Genomic DNA, 5575 nt, shown 5'->3' with positions numbered 1-5575 from the left:
CCCCCGAGGACCTCAAGTCGTGGCTCGGACGCAGAAGTTTCCCCGAAGAGCCTTCCCGCACCTGCAAACGCCGCGTTCGAGCCACTTCCGGGACTACGGCTCCCATCATGCTCCGCGGCGCATGTCCAGCGCTGTTCCAGCGGGGACTTCATCTCCCGTCATGCACTGCGCCTCCATTGAGAGCCATTGCAGTTGCGCCTCAAACTCCCGGGATGCTCGGCGGCCATGATAAACTGCAATACACCCGCGCCTACAACTCCCATCACCCCCCGCGCCCCAGAGAACCCCGCCAGAGCCCCCCAAGGGCCCGCCCGGACCCCGAAGGGCCCCAAATTCCCCTCCCTGACCTCCAAGTGCCCACCTGGCTCCCCCAAGTGTCCTCCAGACCCTCAAGTTCTCTCTGAATTCCCTCCCCAGACCCAAAATTGCCCCAAATGTGCACTAGAAAGTTCTGCACAGACCCCAAATGGCCCTTTTTACCGTGCCTGTGAAAATGATTTAAAAAAATCACAAAAGGATTTTAAATGGTACTAATTAGCATAAAGAAGGAGAAATCAACAGCCACACTGCTCAATGAATTAATGAAGGGAATTATGTTACTTAGAACCAATGACCAATAATTTTTTTTCTTTCTAAAAAGGTATGGACTTTAAAATATAAATATTACAATTTGGTAATACAAATATAGAATAATACTATTATAAATAAGAAAAATAATTTAAATTTTATTAATTCAGTAAATTTTCTTTTTAAGGGGAAAGGCATAATTATATTTATGTTTTGGGATGTCAGTCTGTAAGAGATGGTCCAAAGATCCCTCATCTGCCTCACAGTTGCGGTCAAGGATGGAGATTGAAGCCCTCCCCAAGGACTGAGACTGAGACCCTTCAGATTCTAACCCAGGGGTGCTGGCCTGGATGCGGGTGACTGGAGCGGGATGTCTGCCATGGGAAGCGGGATGTTTCCCGTAGGAACCAGTCCTGAAACAACGGGCCCTGCTCACTGCTGGCACTGGTTTGTGCTGTTCAGAACTGGGCTCTCTGTACCTGTTCACAATGGATTTATTCTCCACTGTTCCCTCCATGTGCTGTCCTGCTCCCCTCCTGGTGGTAGATTATAAAAGAGCCCTGAGTTAACCAAAGACTTTGAGACTGTCCCTGACATGACCAGACGGATCCATTGGCTTGACCACGAGGATTTCATCTCTCTGTTGGTAGCTATTCCCCCCTTCCTTTTCTCTGTCTCTCTATCCTTCATCTCCTTTCTAATCCTTCTGTTGCATCTGCTGTGGGCACTCAATAAAAGGTGCATTTGTTTTGGTTAATACTGAAAGTCCCCTGCTGTGTGTCTTCGCACTCTGAGATCAGTGAAATGAACCATCATGACCCCCCTTGTACCAGGGGATGGTGACACGGCCTGATGGGGTTGCTGCCCACAGCGTGTGAACGTGATCTTCTTGGTGGCGACTGCACTGGTTCATCTGCTCTTGCTTTCTGGTCTCCCTATCCCAGAATCACCTTTGCCACCTGCTTTTCTTATATTGTGGTTCTCTGTAGTTCCTTCAATAGTCAGCACTTCCTAAGTTCACTCTTGGAATAGGGGATTATCACCTCCCCATCATAGCGAGTGCATTTGAATGCACTTGAATGCATTTTGCCCGCATTCCAAATATGGTCCCTGTTTTTCATTTACTGTGGAATCTTGTTGGGAAATTTAGGAGACTAGAGAATGGAAAGGTACAAAGCCACGACTAATTCCAAGTTTTGCACCTGTGAGATAGCGTGTCCTTGGGCCTAGCTGTAGTAGGATAACAAATAGTAAAAGAGACATGAGAAAAGAGAGACGTAACCCCTAAGGAATGAGGAAGAGTTCATGGTATAGTTTAACCAATAGATTGCTTGGCTTACAGAATATTCATAAGCTTATTATTTACTGTATAAGTGTTTGATGTTTTCTTTAATAAACTGGACCTGTGATGAAGCACCTGGTGTCCTGGTCCCCTTCCTACGACAGAATCTCTGTTTGTATTTTCTACATCTGTCGAGGCTGGGATTGAAGGTACTTGAGATGATATTTCACATTCAGATTCAGGTGGGTTTTGTTTCTAATCAGTGACACAGCCTCACAACCATGAGTTCTCCAGCCTTTCATCTAAGGCACAAAATGGCTCCCTATCTCTTGTTACAAGGCCTGGATGGTACCAAGGAGACCATGGTGATACTGGGGATCCAAGGAGGCCGTGGTGACACCATGGACACTCATAGAAACATGGGCATTGTGACACAGCAGGGCTTCATGGAACCAGGGAGTCAATTGTGACTCTACCAAATCTCATGGAACCAAGGGCCCATTGTGACACTGGAGAACTTCAGGGAACCAAGAGTCTCTTGTGACACAGGGGGTGCTCATGAAATTGTGAAGACCATTTTGAAACTTCAAGGCCTGATAGAACCAAAGGGTCATTCTGGCACTTCTAAACCTTGGAAGCAAAGGGACCACAGTGACACAGTGGGGCTCTGTGGAACCAAGGGGCCGTGGTGACTTTGTGGAGTGTCATTGAACCAACTGCCCACGGTGACACTGCAGGGCCTGATGGAATCATGGGCACCATTGTGACACTACAGGGCGTCATGGAAGCAAGGGGCCGTTGTCACACTCTGGGGCCTCTTGGGATCCAAGGGCAGATGTGATACCATGGAAATTATGGCAACTTTTGCACCATGAAACCAAGGAGACCATTGTGACCCTACAGGACCCCATGGAACTAAGGATTCATGGAACTGTGCAGGACACATGGAACCGAGGGGCCATTGTGAAGCTGTAGGACCAAAAGAGCCCATTGTGACACTGTGAGCCCTCATGGATCCAAAGGTCCATTTTGACATTGCAGGGCCTCATGGAATCCTGGAGACCACTGTTGGGGCCTTGTTGAATGAAGTGGCCCTGCAGGGCCTGATGGAGCCAATGAGACCCCATAGAACCAAGGGTCCATTGTGACCCTGTGGTACCAAGGTGTCGTGGGTTGACCCAGGCCAAATGCCAGGCATCCATGTGGGCTGCTCACTCACTCCCCTCTGCAGCTGGATAAAGAGAATTTAATAAAGGGTTTGTGGGTTGAGATAAGGACTGGGTGAGATCACTCATCAAATAATGTCCTGGGAAAAACAGGCTTACTTAGAGATATGAAATTCATTTATTACTGACAAGGTCAGAGCAGGAAAAGGGGAAATAAAATAAGCCCCCCAGCTCCCTCCTTCCAGCTCTGCCTCCCACCCCAGCAGTGCAGGGAGACGGGGAATGGGGGTTATGGTCAGTTCATCACCCATGGCTTCTGCCCCTGCTCAGGGAGAGGAGTGGTTCCCCTGCTGCACCGTGGGTCCCTCCCAAGGGAGACAGTTCTGCAGGAGCTTCTCCCATGTGAGTCCATTTCAGGGGCAGCAGCCCTCTGCAAACTGCTGCAGTGTGAGTCCATGCCAGGGACAACAGTCCTTCCCAAACTGCTGCAGCATGGGTCACTCTTCCAGGGGGTGCATTCCTCCAGGGACAGGCTGCTCCAGCCTGGGAGCAGGGCCCCTCTCTCCATGGCTCTCCTGCAGGGTGCCTGGGTCTCCATGGCCTGGAGCACCTCCTGCCCCTCCTTCTGCACCGACCTTGATGTCAGCAGGGTTGTTCTTCTCACATGTTCTCCCTCTGCTCTCCTCTGACTGGAGTTAAAACTGCGCCACAATCTCCATTTTGATTTCTTTTTCAATCTGTTATCACAGAGGCATTGCCACCATTTGTAACTGGCCCAGACTTTGCCAGCAGCAGGTCCATCTTTGAAGCCACCAGGAATTGGCTGTGCCAGACATGGTGGAAGCTTCCAGCAGCTTCTCACAGGAGCCGTCCCTGTGCCCCCCTGTGAAATACAAAGCTGTGTTTCGTGTCAGGTTCATACAGGCAACGTGTGTATTTGTGATTGTAATATGGGTGGGAAGCGACCATGGGACAGTTATAAAGACGAATTCTAATAATTACTAAGGAAAGTAAAGCATAGCTTTGAACCTATCTTTTGTTCGTAATTAACCTTGATAAGTCTTAAGTTGATTTAGGAGCATTGGAATTAAATCTTTAGGGATGTTGCTTTTTGACAAGAACTTTATGCTTGTAGCTAAGCCTTAAAGAGTTTTGCAATAATAACCTGTTGAATTATAATTTTAGAATATTGCTTGTAGTAAGGATCTTTGAAACTATAGCTTTTGAATATATATAAAGGAAACAGGCTTATCTCACACCTTACAAAACAGTGAAAAGCAGCTTGAGAAAGGAAGATGAACATCAACTCATGGATTAATAGTTTTAACCAAGGGAAGCTGGACATCACTGTTTTGAGATTTATAGTCTCTGCAATTAAAAGGTGGACCCACATCTGGAATCTGGACCATGCCATCTGGGAGATTCCTTCCTTCTTTCAGAAACTGAACCACCACCATCTGGGCATACTCCTTTCTGGGATACATCCTGAGGAAAACTAAATCACAATAGGTATGGAATTGTGACATTAAAAATTGGGAATAGAAACTGCTGAGAAAGCTGATGAGGCTGATGAGTACCCCTATAAACACCTGTAAGCCTCAACTATCAGTGTGCAGTTGGAGGAAAAACTTCCCCCACTGTACCCAGCGCTGTATTGCTCATACATTACCATATTAATTAATTGTTGAAGTGAAGGTGAGACGACCATCCTTTAATGCATTGAACTCCGATTTATTGATCAATCAGTCACTTTAAATAACAGTGTTAACGAACTTCATGCATATTCCAAAATCCAAGTTTATGATAGGCAAACAGAGAAAACTAACCACTCCTTTTGTTTTACAATACTGTTAATTGTTTACACAAAACAAAACCAGTGTTCCCACTGTGGTATGAAAGGTTCCCAAAACTTCCATATCTGTTCCCAGGGTGCCATCTTTTCCCAGAGAGGGTGTTTCGCTTGTTATGGGAAGACTGTCTGAGAACCTTATTGTTTATAAAGTGATGCCTGAGAAAGTCTAATTGTTTATAGAAATCAGGCTGGGAACTGCTTTTGGAACTGCTTTGCAACTACCTTTTACTTTTCTCTCACTGTATGCCTTCATGGCCTTTTTCTTTAAGCCATGCTTGAACTAAACTCCCAACATTTCCCCTGTCTTTTTCTTTTTGAGAAAGGAAAGGTTTTCTCTATCATCCTACTAACCATTTTTTGGATACAGCTACAGAAACAAGGTAATATAAGTAAGAGCAATAAGAGTACACCTAATATCCCTATAACATATATTACAAGGTTTCTTAACCATGGTCCCAATCCTAAGCTTTTAAGCCATTCATCAATTCCCAATCCTTCTTCTTCCTTAAGGCTGTTAAGCCCTAGCCATAGCTCTTTTATCTTAGCATGAATAGATACAGAATGATCAGATAAATTCATGCAACACATCCCTTCAGAGTCTTCAAACCCATGGCCTTGTGCTAGCAGCAAAAAATCTATGGCAGCTCTAACAACTTTGCACATCTGCAGCCAACATATCTAATATCTGTGAGGTCTTATTCAATTCAC

This window comes from Melospiza melodia, unplaced genomic scaffold (genome assembly GCF_035770615.1).
Source record: "Melospiza melodia melodia isolate bMelMel2 unplaced genomic scaffold, bMelMel2.pri scaffold_44, whole genome shotgun sequence".
NCBI lineage: Eukaryota > Metazoa > Chordata > Aves > Passeriformes > Passerellidae > Melospiza > Melospiza melodia.
This window is presented reverse-complemented; position numbering follows the sequence as displayed.